Source organism: Podarcis tiliguerta (assembly GCF_965153285.1).
Source record: "Podarcis tiliguerta genome assembly, chromosome: 4".
Lineage (NCBI taxonomy): Eukaryota > Metazoa > Chordata > Lepidosauria > Squamata > Lacertidae > Podarcis > Podarcis tiliguerta.
Genome location: NC_139537.1, coordinates 14791969 through 14806281, shown reverse-complemented (window position 1 = coordinate 14806281; position 14313 = coordinate 14791969).

Here is a 14313-nt window from a genome sequence, read left to right as displayed (position 1 = left end):
TAATAATAATAATAAATAATTATGTAAGGGTAGGACAGGTATCCAGAGAAAACAATGCATTTTAAAATGGACATATATTTGAGATTACAGTGGGAACCTGGCTACATTAATGGCGCATTTAAATATATTTTGGAACTCATATTTTTCACTCCCAATAATGTGCCAGATAATCTTTTTTGTTGTTGTTCCTTGGAGGGGTGCTGTGTCTGTTCAAAGGGTCTTAAATAGGAAGGCTTATGAGCATATCCATCAATTTATTTGAAGACAAGAATCTTGGTTATATTGAAACACTAATCCATAATGTATAATACAATCTGCACTTGGAAATCATTTTTCACCAGCTTTCTTGCTAATGTTAAACTGCAGGTAACTGGGGATTAATGGCCTTTTAAAATCTTCAAAAGGCTGCATATTAATTCTTATCAAATGATGATTTTTCAAAACAGCCACACGGGGAAGGATTTCTCTATTAACCCCTGAGCTGATTGCGCCCCGCGCATGGTGTGCTTAATTATTTCTATTTTAAATGGAAAGCCGCTGTCCTGCATGGAGGAAACCATGAGGCATACTTCAAACAAGCACTGTTTCCAGAAGGGAACATGTAGGAGTGTGCTTGAAATACAAAGGTGATGTCCTAATTGGGAATATTCAACTATGGTGGGGTTCATCTTCGCTGCGTGGGGTTGCCCTTGAGGGCTGGCATGAAAGCTAGTGCAAAACTGCTTACTGGGCAGGATATTCCCACTATTTATGTCAGTGTCGAAGGAATTGCCCTGGCTTCCAATCAGACAACAGGCTACATCTGAAGTGCTGGTATATGAACCTCTGCAGAGCTTGGGACCAGGATACCTGAAAGATCACCTCACCATTTATACCCCCATTTTGCAGGTCTCCTGCAGATACAATCTTATCAAGAGGTTCATAGTGCACAATACAGTAGTACCTCGGGTTACATATGCTTCAGGTTACAGACTCCGCTAACCCAGAAATAGTGTTTCAGGTTAAGAACTTTGCTTCAGGATGAGAACAGAAATTGTGCTCCGACAGTGTGGCAGCAGCAGGAGGCCCCATTAGCTAAAGTGGTGCTTCAAGTTAAGAACAGTTTCAGGTTAAGAACGGACCTCCGGAACGAATTAAGTACTTAACCCGAGGTACCACTGTATAGGAATCAGGCTTTTAAGTATTGTGGCACCTGCCCTTTGAAATCCCCCCCCCCCTTGTGTGTCAGACAAATTTGTGTTGTCTTTTTGCACTGTTGGATTTAGAACATCAAGTCAAGGGGGTACAAAATAATGATTATAATGATGATAAACCTATATTTATACAGGTACTGACTGAGGAGCGGGCAGTACTGTGGTCTAAACCACTGAGCCTCTTGGGCTTGCTGATCAGAAGGTCGGCGGTTCGAATCTCCACGACAGGGTGAGCTCCTGTTGCTCTGTCCCAGCTCCTGCCAACCTAGCAGTTCGAAAGCACGCCAGTGCAAGTAGATAAATAGGTACCGCTCCGGCGGGAAAGTAAATGGCGTTTCCGTGCGCTCTGGCTTCCGTCATGGTGTTCCATTGCGCCAGAAGCGTTTTAGTAATGCTGGCCACATGACCTGGAAAGCTGTCTGCTGACAAATGCCTGCCCTACACCCGACATCCTAGATTGCACTTGGAACAGGGCTTCTCAAGACCCTTTCAAAGTGCTACATACAAGGATGCTTTCAGGCCTAGTACCAAGTGGTACTAGCAAAGTACCACTTGCTTGTCCCTTTCTGGCAGTGCCATTGCTCTCTCCCCAATCCACACTTTCCCCTCCCTAATCTATGCGTTTTTGTACACCTTGTTTGGTTGGAGAAGTGTGCATTTTGAATGATAGCTGTGTTTCGGTTCCAAGATTGATTTGATAAATTCAAATCCATACCCACCAAGTGTCCTGAAAATAAATGGGGCATCTCGTTTTTCCACATGAGATCATGGCAGCCATTATGGGTGCTGCGATCTCGTACTTTCTTGTGACGCACCCTGAAAAAACCCTGTTTTTGGGGGGCCGTGATCTCACACGCCACCCAAACATGCATGTTTTTGGAGTCACACGAAATTTTTAAAAAGCATTTTTGGGGACAAGATCACAGTGTGGATCACATGACTCGCCTGGGAGTGCATGCTGGAAGACACGCATCCATAATTTTTACCTGAAAAATTTGGGCGGGATGCAAATCAGGTAGTTTCTCATTCTAAATAACGTTAATAATAATAATAATAATAATAATAATAATAATGTTTTTTCCCCATCTTGGACATAGCTCAGTTTGTTAGAGTGTGGTGCTGATATTGCCAAGGTTGCTGGTTCAATTCTCATATGAGACAGCTGCGTAGTCCTGCATCGCAAGGGACTTGATGATCCTCAAGTCTGTTCCAACTCTACAATTCTACGATTCTATCTTCAGCCCAACCTTTTCCTTGCTCCTGATGGAATGGCTGGTGTAGACTCCTGTTGTGGGCAGAGCCTAATAGAACTTGCTTTTCAGCTGAGGCCCTGCACTCCCAAAGACTTGCCTCTCGCCATCTGTTCTGTGCTAAAAACAACAACCCTTAGTTCTTCCCCTCACGTTGCCTCGTGCGTGGCAAACCTACGGGAAGGGTAGTTCCATTTGGCCAGCTAGAACAGATCCTGGAGGTTTTAATCCATCTTATCTTTCCATCCAACCATCTCTTTTGTTTGCAGCCTTCGTTTCTGCGGTGTGCTGCAACCATTTAGCTGATTACCGAGATGAAAGGAGACGCACAGCAGTGAATTCCACTCTTCCATTGATCTTGCTGGGAATTAGTTTAAAAAAAGAAAGAAAGAAAGGGGGGGGGGGAGTGGGAAAAAAAATCAATTGAAGCACCTTGGTCACTGGCCAGAAGAAGCATAGATTCAAGCAGTGCAGACTTTACAGCACGGAGGGGGAAGGTCTGTTTAAAGGGCAGCATTGATAACAGACATGAAGGTAATGGGTATTGTGGAGAAGCAGTTATGATATTGACAGAAACACACATGGGGTTAGATAAGAACAATCCAGATAAAGATGTTCTCTGCAAACTGAGACAGCAAAGTGAAGAGCCGTAAATGGTTTTTTAAAAAATATTTCCCAGGTAGGACTGCTATATATAGATAGATATATTTCGTAACTCAGTGGCACTGCCATTAAAAGCAATTGATTCGGTCTGTTGATAATGAGGCTTCACAGCCCAGGGTGCGTGTGTGGAGGAGAGAAAAGATGGAGTGTAACTTGTTTGGGTCAAATTGCAAAATCATTTGCTATTGGACACAAAATCGGTGTAAATATAATAACGATTGACAAGGGGTTGTTGCCATTCATGAAAAGAAGTCTAGCTAAGGAGGGTCAGCGAGAAGCCTTGTTGCAGATATCCTGTGAATATCTTCCCCCGAAGAGGTCAGAAAAGCAATGGGCAATAGAAATGGGCAATTGAGTCTATCTCACTTACTCATTTGTTTGCCTGTAAGGCCACATTGGGATGTAAACCACAGAGCCTAGGACTTGCTGATCACAAGGTCGGCAGTTCGAATCCCCGTGACGGGGTGAGCCCCTGTTGCTCGGTCCCTGCTCCTGCCAACCTAGCAGTTCGAAAGCACGTCAAAGTGCAAGTAGACAGGTACCGCTCTGGCGGGAAGGTAAACGGCGTTTCCGTGCGCTGCTCTGGTTCGCCAGAAGTGGCTTGGTCATGCTGGCCACATGACCCGGAAGCTGCACGCCAGCTCCCTCGGCCAATAAAGCGAGATGAGCGCCGCAACCCCAGAGTCAGCCACGACTGGCCTAATGATCAGGTATCCCTTTACCTTTAAGGCCACATTCACACCATGAAGCATTGTGGTTTAATAGGCAATCCTTCTTCACAGGGGACTCTGGAAATTGTAGCTCCGTGAGGGGAAATAGGGGTCAAACTACAGCTCCCAGAATTCTTTGGGGGAAGCCATGACTGCATCGTAGTGCCTTAAATGTGTGGTGTGTGGATGAGGCCCAACTTTGTGCCATCCTGTGTCTGCATTTATCTGCAATGTAATAAACTATCAATCTGGAAATTGTTTAGACTGAGCCTACATGTGTGAATGAAAAGGTATCAGAGAGAGAACTAACGGGATACATTCTTGCTCCTGTTCTTCACTGTGCATCAGAAAATAGTTGGAGAAAGCAGGATCCGATCAGGTCTTTAGTGTAATCCCTGTAACATGTAGGGTGACATATTATATACATAAGAGTCGAACCATGGAGACAGGAGTAGGGACCAGTCAACATGCTCCTAATCCCCTTTTATGAATGAATTCTGTGCATGAATAAGGATTTGATATTTGCTTTAAAAGAAACTCCTCAGCTTTCCTTGTCTTGTTCTTGTTCTTATTCAACAAATGTATACACCTCTTCACGGCATAAAGCCATGGAAAAACAGAACACCTCAAAATGCAAGTGCCGAGAACAACAAATTCAATCCAGCAAGCTCCAGAACAATAAAACTGTCCACAAAAAAACTCTAAAAACAATGGAAGCATTTCATAATATATAAAATTGCTCTTCTGTAAACAATTGGGATGCAACTCAGAAAAAAGCCTTCTTACACAGCAATGTCCGCAGTAGTCACTTAAAAATAACTAGGCTAGGTGCCTGCCTGGTTTCAGCTGGTATTTGAATGCATAAATGCTCAAGGGAGATGACACGCTTTAGGATTCAATTATTGCAATGTGTTGTATGTGGGGCTACTCTTTGCTCCCACAGGTGCAAAATGCTGCGGCTAGACTGTTGATGGGAACAGACTATTGCCAGCATATAACTCTAGGGCTCAAAAGTCTCCACTGCCTGCTATTGGACCAGGTTCAAGGTTCTTGCATTAATTTACAAGGCTCCTAACAATTTGGGTCCATCCCTTATATCCCTGCCTGATCACTGAGGTCTTCAGGGGAGTCGCTGTTAATGGTCTTCTGTAGGTCACATGCACAACACCCAGAATCATGGGTTTTGTGCTGTCGCCATATTTCATGGAACTCCCAGTTGAAGTCAGGCACACCCTTATGAACATGGGTACATACTGAAGACTTTAAAAATAAAATAAATTGCAGCAGGCATTTCAGTCAGTGTTTGCTTTTTGTAGTTTTGACTGATTTTTCTTTTTTGTCTTGTAACTTTATAAACTGCTCAAAGACTATTATGGTTTTGTGGCATATAAATAGTTTAAATAAATAAAGAGGCACAGATGAACATCTTTGCTGAGCTTTTGTAGACAGATTTCTAGTTCCTTTTAACTTGAAGCATAGAATGATATCCTGAATCTGCAAACCAACTAAATCTCAAATATTTCAGTTTTCAAGGCAGATCTAATTTGTGCATTTTCTGGCTTTTGGGAGTTGAGCAGGTGTTCTAAACTTGAAACGTGAAATTGCATCCTGAGCTGAGTTGTATATTTCCAGGAACAACAACTCGCTTCCACTGGAGAGATGCCATGATAATTATTTCCTTTGGTCTCCACTCTAGAGTTAGTTTATGGCCGATATGGATCCACAAGAGAAGTGCCAAGAGGGATTAATTAAGCCAGCAAGCAATAACAAAGGGAAGAATACAGGGAAAGGCCATTATCAGAGGATTTGCCCACAGGAGGGAAAGTGGTATGAGTGAAAGAATTGGAAGACGTTTCAACAGATCAGGCTGGGCCAACTGCCTGAGGAGCAGCACACTGAGTGACTGCTCTGTTGCCCAGATGAGCTCTCAAGACCGTTGGCAGAGCCACTAAAAATGAGGTTCACTAGCTTGTAGGAAAGGAAGAACCAGGCCACGGAATGCTAAATATGAAAGGGGGAAATCCCACAATTTATAGAAGCATGTTAGATACATATGGGAATCACCACGTATCATTTCAGTTTGCATGTATGGAATATATGGATAGGAACCTTGGAGAGGTGTGGCTGATCAAGTCCATTTCACCCTCATCATTTTGGCTTATGAAATCAACTGGCCTGGGTTTGCAGAGCTCAGTTGGCAGTAGACCATTGAAGGTATATTTGAGAAGGAATTGTGTCCCATCTGTACCAAAGGTGGTGGCAGCACAGTTTCTTCTAGAGGAGGAAAGCATATGTGGACTTCTTTGTTGTAAACAGCTATCACCTGGTTTCAAACATGCCTTCTTGGGGCAAGGTCTTGAGCAGGGTGGAGGTGGTCTCCCAGCTTCAAGTGTTCCTCAATTAATCTGGCTGTTGGAGAGTCATGCCAGCAAAGGCTGATGGGAGCTGTCATCCAGAGCAGGGCACCATATTGACTGCCACTGATCTAGACCCTTTCCAGATGAGTTTTTGCCCTGACGTTGGGACTAAAACTGACTCACTCACCCTAGTGTGGATAATCTACTCCAAGAGATGGAATGGAGGTGATTCTTCCCCTTCCACAGTTTCCAACAGCATTCAGAAACATTACCACCTTCAGCTGTGCAGACAAAGCACAGCCACATGGCAAGTTGCCCTCTTCTCCACGAATTTTGTCTAATCCTCTTTTAAAAGCCATTCAAGTTGGTGGCCAGCACTGCCTTCCTGTGAGATCCATCATTTAACTACACACTGTGGGAAGACAGACTTTTTCTTAAGTCTGCCTTAAATCGATTCCCGAAGATTCCCTCCTACCAGGGAGCTCTGGGAATTGTAACTCTATGAGGGGAGTTGGAGTCTCCTAACCGCACTCAGCACCCTTAGCAAACTGCAGCCCCCAGGATTCTTTGGGTGGTGCCATGGCTGTTTAAAGTGGTATGGTACTGCTTTAAATGTACGGTGCAGAGAGAGGCTTGGGAACCCCTGACTGTCCTCCACCCAGGCTAGCCAGAAGCATAACCAGAGTTCAAGGACCCATTCCAGCCAGGCAAAAACACTCAAGGAGGTTTCAAATAGGGTTGGTGAGGGCTGTGATGTGGGGTCTGAGGAAAAGCATCCTAAGAACCAGTTAGTTAGACACTGAGGGATGAATTTTGTCCTCACCCCTGAGGTACCTCACCTCTGATACACAGATTTTACTGCTTATTTAATATTAAGGATTGTTTAATTTTCGTAAGCTGCCTTTAATTTTCAGATCACACTTCTTTGCTCTGCAGCCCATTCAGACATTTCTAAGTTGCATCTCAATATCACAGGTCACAGATGTGGTTACTGTCAGCAGCAGGATGTCTCGGGTCCCACTTATGGGTTTCCCAAGAAGTATCTGGCTGGCCATTGTGAGCACAGGATCCTGACCTCAATAGCCCTTTTACCTGACTGAGCAGGGCTTTGCTTATGTGGTTGTGCTCTTAAAAAAACAAAAACCCTTTAAGCCAGTTGCGCAAAATTCTACTGCAATATATATCTTTTGAATGTCCAAGCCATCCCATAGCAACTTGTTTTCTGTGTCTTAGTCCCATTGCTGGGTGGTGATTTTGTGTGAAGGACCCACTGGATTTGGCCCTGGCCATTTGGTTCTGAGCTGCTGAGGATTACATTGCCATGGGATGAACCTACAGAAAACCACTGTCGACTCTTTCAGTCTGCGTAGAGCTTCCAGGAGTCAATTCTTGCTTGCAGTTGCATGCATGCAAACCATGCCTATCTCATTTTGCATACCTGGAAACGAAAAAAGAGAGCCTCACTTAATCTGTGATATGATTTCCCTAGAACATTTACCTTCCAGGGTGTAACACGAACCAACATTTATGCGTGTAATTGGTGCAACAGGCATAATACGACGAGCTATGGAAGTGTTCATTAATTACGACCGATCTATAATAAGATCTGCTTTGCAGAGGAGGTATAAATCCATCTCTCTCAGCATTCAGTCCTCAGAAGCAGCATTCGGAACAGGAGGACTATTTTTCATCTTGTGGTAACCTTTCAGTTTAATGGTCGGACATGGTGGGGGCCAAATTTATGCCTTGAATAAGAGCTTGGATATCGGTGTTTCTTTGCCCAGGGATGAATGTGCTCGGTTTTTTTGTTCAGCGAAGTGTTGGAAATCTTGTGTGCCCTGGTCTCTCTGGTGTGCAATAGGAAGATTTTTGCAGCTATACAGATGCCCTTATCTGCTTGGCATTTGAAGTAGTGCCTTTGCCTTCAGTGCAACAGACAATGACCTGACTTAAAGTTCCAAGTCATGTTTTATATTGGATACTTCTAGGGTGATGCAAATTCTGTCTGCTTAGGTGCACTCAAGGTGAGCTGACCGAATCTTCCACTGTGTATGATTCAGTCTGGCCAAGGCTGAATCTTCTCTGAAGGATTGCTATTAAGTTGCCTGACAGAGATGCAGTTTTCTCCCCCTGGATAGAGTAAGTCCCATTAAACTCAGTGAAATTAACTCTGAGTGGCATGGATAATATTGCCCTATTAGAGAATCAGGGGGTCCTTTTGTTAATGACATGCTGGTCCACCAGTCAAACAGCTGCAGTTCCATAAAGCAACAGGGTGGGATATAACCCACTGGGAGCAGTCAAGTACAACATTCCTTGTTTTGCTAGAGTGGACATGCAAGGGAATGTTTGGTCCAGCCAGTCAAACTTCCTGTTCCTCCTGGCCTGGAGCATCCTTCCTTGCATGTGACTAGTAGGTGGGTGTGACCTTACCTGACCTAACAAAAGGTCCAGTCACACTGCCACCTCTCTCTCTTCGATCTTGCTTTTTGTCCTGCGAAATTCCTGTACTTCTGGCTGCCAGCCAAGCAGTTCCCCAGGTTATCTTCCATATGGGGTAAACCTATCTGTACATGTTTGTAACTTTAAGCCTTAACCCTTCCTTCAGGCATCACACTGTGCTCTGCCTGATCGTGAGTAAAACTACTTTTTGTTGCTTATGAACAAGACTGTGGTGTCTTTATTCTTTTAGGAGGGATTCAAAGGGGTCTCACCAGGAATATTAGAACATATCTCAATCTGGACAAGCCAGATTGAATTGTTTATTGACTTAAGAAACACACACGAGTTTGCAACCAGTTTTCTGCTGTGTAAGAAGGGGAATGCATTCTGCTAAGTGAACAAACTTGCTAGTGTAAGTTAGGAAAGATATTAATAAACAATATATCCTCTCCTGCCACCGTCAACGTTCCTCCAGTGTGAAAGGAATGCCAGAAAAATGGCACAGAAGCACTAGCATTACAATCAGGAAAACTAATGCAATATTTCCAAAATCTGAATGCACCCCTGTTGTTCTGATCCCTACATCACTCTTGACTTTGATCACACCTCGCAAAGTTATATCCTCCGTGGTACAGAACACATCTGGTTGTGCAAAACAGTTTAATGGCTTCCCAGGGTGGGTGGGGGGGATAATGCAAGATTTCTTTCTTCTTTCAGTGCCACTGGTGTCGGTAGCAGTAAGCTTTGACATAGAATGGTATTGCATTTACAATTCTAAAGAATGAGAAACACTGACATTTGGAAGCATGCAGTTTACGATCCATGGGGAATAGAGGCCGATGGTATGTACTGAGTTGTTATATACACCATCAATGCAACTGACCTTTGAAACAACGATACTATTGTCACCTCACTTGCTCAGGCTGGTCATGGCATCATAGAATTGTAGGTCAGATGTCGATAAGCAGGCTCACTGTGCTCATATCTGGGAAGCCTGTTTTGGGTATCATCCCTGTGAAATCTTTGGGTTGTATTCAATAAGAGTGAACCTATTACAATTAATGTACCCAAGTTAGCCATGGCCATTGATTCCCGTGGGTCCACTTGGTGTATGATGAATGTTGAGCAACAACTCCTTGCTTGCATCTTTCAAGTGCCCAAAGTGGGTTTTTTGTTGTTGAAGATGTTGTAAAAGCAGTTTCCCACAGGCTTCTCACAGCAGCAAAGGCTCAAATTATCTCCACAAGGTTAGTAAAGGGTTAGCATTTGGGAATATTGGAAGGGGAGGGTAAGAAAGAGCTAAGGACAGAGATTGGTAACTGTTCAACGTGCAGACACAAAAAGATAGCTTTGATTCAGTTCACATATGACTTTGAAGTGAAAATTCACTCCCCCAAATAAAATACAAAACAAAGATATGAATGAAATCAATTTATACCCATTTATTTCCCTTTGAGAATCATTGAGTAGGTTTTAATGAATTGAGTTTTTGAGATACTGCTTTTATTGTGTGTGTGTGTTGATAATGTTGAAGTGTATTATAGGTTTAAAAAATCCCTTCCAGTAGCACCTTAGAGACCGACTAAGTTAGTTATTGGTATGAGCTTTCGTGTGCATGCACACTTCTTCAGATACACTGAAACAGAAGTCACCAGACCCTTATGTATAATGAGAGGGTGGGGAGGGGTATCACTCAGAAGGGTGGTGGTAATGGGTGATTGGCTGATAGGTGTGGTAAACCTGTTGACGACTGTTAACAACTGCAATTGGTCTTACAGGGAAAAGCAAGGGGTGAGATGGCTAAGAATAGCTTTATCATGTATAATGAGATAAGAATCCAATGTCTCTATTCAAATCAGGTCTCCCCATGGTTTTAAGTGTGGTAATAAGTTGCAATTCAGCAACTTCTCTTTCCAGTCTATTTCTGAAAATAGACAATAGAAAACAATAGAAAATTTCTATGAGGAGCTCAGAGTAACATACTGCTCCACTTCCTGTTTTCCTCACAACAGTCCTGTGAGGTAGGTTAATCTGAGAGATAGGGACTGGCCCAAGGACACCCAGACAGATGCATAGTTGAGCAGGGATTTTATCAGTTATGGAGAAACATCTCTCGAGTCCTCTCCCAAAATGCTGAAGTGGCTGCTGAACCTTATGTTGCAATTGGGCACCTAAAATTAACTGCTTGCTGCCTCCTTAAAGATAACCCAACTACCAGTTTCCAGCCTACTTCTCTTAGATGAGAAGAAATCTTGTTACAGGCCTGCATTAACAGATGCACCAGGGAACTCTACAGAACCCTATTAATAAACCTGTTCGGTCACAAACACTGTGCAGAGCCTGATTTAAAGTCAAGATTTACAACAGAAAGCCAACTTCTGCAGCCGAGTTGTCAGAGGGTTTAGTTTCATTCCACATTGTGGAGGGAACATTTCAATTTCAGACACCTGGACCCATGCGTGGATCAGAACATAGGTATGTGGATAAGTCTGAACGATCACTGAACCGATGTAAGCATTGATTGAACAATATTACTTACGAGGCTGCCTTCTGCCTTCGCTTTTTAAAAAACACCACAAAGCTGCCCAGAGCAGCTTGTAACTCTGGGCTCACCCACAGCCACATTTGCCCTTGCCACTTTCCCCCAAGGAAACCTGGTCTTTAGCTCTGAATTGGAACAAATGGCAATTGGGTTTCCCATGGATTGTTGTTTGTTCCGATTTAGCGCTAAGGAGAGTGTTTTATGGGGGAAGCACGAGAACCTTTTACTCTTTAATCAAGGTTTGTATGTATTGTAGAATTTGCTACCTGCTTAAATTGTAGCTGTGTTGTCTAACGCAGCATTTATATATATTCTGCCTCTCCTATTTCATATAATAAACCTAGCTTTCTTTATTCCTCTGTGTGAGAGCTTCCTGTGGGCATAGGTTTAAGGGTCATAGAAGCCAACTCCTAGGGACCAAGTTCCCTTCAGCCCCCCCATAAAATATTTGAGGGGGCTAGGCCCCCACAAAGTTGATAGGCATTGCCATTCAAATGGTGTGTGTCATGTCTTTTGATCTTACCTGCCCCCCATATTTTATTCAAATCGGCTTAATTATGTCATAACTCCAGCAAAAGATCCTAAACCTCTCAGCAGTGTGTATATGAACCAGTGTGTAGATGAAGCCAGTGTGGTGTAGTGGTTAAGAGCGGTGGACTCGTAATCTGGTGAACCAGGTTCGCGTCTCCACTCCACCACATGCAGCTGCTGGGTGACCTTGGGCCAGTCACACTTCTCTGAAGTCTCTCAGCCTCACTCACCTCACAGAGTGTTTGTTGTAGGGCAGAAAGGGAAAAGGAGATTGTTAGCTGCTTTGAGACTCCTTAAAGTAGTGATAAAACGGGATATCAAATCCAAAGTCTTCTTCTTCTTCTTCTTCTGGCTGCACACATGTGAGTCCAAGTTAGGGCTGCCACACATCTGAAATTTCCCTGACATGGCCAGGATTCATCCATCAAAAATGGTGTCTGGGCGGAAATTTCTAAAAAAATTTCAAATGTCCAGGAAAACCCGGATGTATAGCAGCCCATATTGGAAGTGTTCAATTTTTGGCAATTCCCCTAGCTTAAAAACTTCACTCTATTTTTGGAGATTTTGCGAACAAAAAAAACCAAACAAACACAACTCAACAACTTTGGGGGCAAAGAAAGCTCAACAACTTTTGCGTCTGGATTTTCACTTTTTGAAATATGGCAATCCTAGTCCAGGTACACACATGTAACAGACAGCCCAGTGGTCTGACTCAGTATAAGACACCTTACTATGTCCCTGTTTCATCAGAATGTGGTTAGGTTGTGGGTAGAGCCACTCCATAGGTGGACAGTGGGACCAAGACTGACATGCACAGCCTTGCTTCTCCCTACACAAGTTCAGGCCATAACTATAGGGCTATAATTATTAGCTGGTTCACGTTACCTATAAGCAAAGAGACTTGGTCTCATTCCACATGGTCCTCCATTCTGTAGCTCCACTCCTTGAAACTGCTCAAAGTCTCTGCTGCTGCCTTTTGGGGACTTTTTCTCACCTTTGTGAAATGTGCCTTTCTTTTCTTTTCTTTTCCTTTTCTTTTTTTTTTTGCTGCAGCCTTGGGGAAACAAGGGAGATTTGTTTCACTCCTAAGTTCAACATCCTCTCGTTGCTTTCTTCTCATAAACAGTGCGCAGAGGGTGTCTCCTCCTACGCCTGTTTGCACTTTGTCAGCAGCAGCCCTGGAGCTGCGAGAAAAGCTTCATTTTTAGGCTGCATAAATTTGCACCTTTGCACATCACTCTCTATTTCAAACGGCATTAAATGCCAGCCTGCTGCTGCTGCATAAGATGTAGAGCAGACCTGGACTATAACTTGTGATCTGCTAAGCCGTGAATGCAGCCCCAGTTGGCAGGTACGGTGGATGCCCACCTAGAGCAGCAAAAAATTGGTTCCTTTCGCATGAATTAGAATTGGCCCTGCGTTGGTGTCATCCAGCCTTCCACAAGCTGGAGTCCTCCAGGTGCTGTGGACCACAACTCCCATCAGCCCCGGCCAGCAAAAGCCATGCTGAGCGAGGCTGAAGCGAATCACAGTCCAAAATATCTGGAGAGTACTAGCTTCAGGAAGGCTGGTGTACTTTCTCAGTGAGTTTCTTTTCCCAGACTCAAATGCCTGGATAGCTCAGCTGGTTAGAGCATAGTGCTGATAATGCCAAGATGGCAGGATTGATCCCCTTATGCGACAGCTGCATATTCCTTCATTGCAGGGGGTTGGACTTGAATGCTATCTGCTGGAAGACCACATGATGAAGCAATAATTACCGAGTGTGTGCATGAGCTGTCGCTTCATTTTCAAAGTCATTTAAAGTTGATTTTCACTAAGATATGTGTAAATATTACCGTCCCTTCTTCGGATTAATTTAGCATCAAGCACGATATCAGACTCACTGGCATTTTTTTAATTTGAAGAAGAAGGCAATGAGCTAGAAAAGCAGCATGTATCATCAGAAGCAGATCCAATCTTAGGAATGAGTTATCTGAAGCATCCGCTGTCATTGCAGGGAATGAAACCCCAAAGTCCATGGCTGCAATATGGCACTATGTGTGTCTGTAACGCTGGATGGGGAGCGAGTCTCCATAAGGTTCTTTGTTAGAGCTGGGGGAGAAATCCAGTTCGGTTTGCACATTATTGCAAGCTTAACTACTTCACTCTTCCTAAAACAATACATGGCCAAAACCCATTGAATTGCTCACTTCTCTGAATTTTTTGATGCCCTTCTCTGAGCATGCAGTAATGCTTCTGATACCAGTTGCTGGAAACCACAGGAGGGTGCCGCGAATTTTCTGCGGCGCTTTTAGCAGAAATGCTCAGAGTTCCAGGTACTTCAGTGCAGTATTATTTATTGTGAGCTATATATACAAATTAGTGATGTATGGAAGTGAGAGCTGGACCATAAAGAAGGCTGATCGCCGAAGAATTGACGCTTTTGAATTATGGTGCTGGAGGAGACTCTTGAGAGTCCCATGGACTGCAAAAAGATCAAACGCATCCATTCTTAAGGAAATCAGCCCTGAGTGCTCACTGGAAGGACAGATCGTGAAGCTGAGGCTCCAATACTTTGGCCACCTCATGAGAAGAGAAGACTCCCTGGAAAAGACCCTGATGTTGGGAAAGATGGAGGGCACA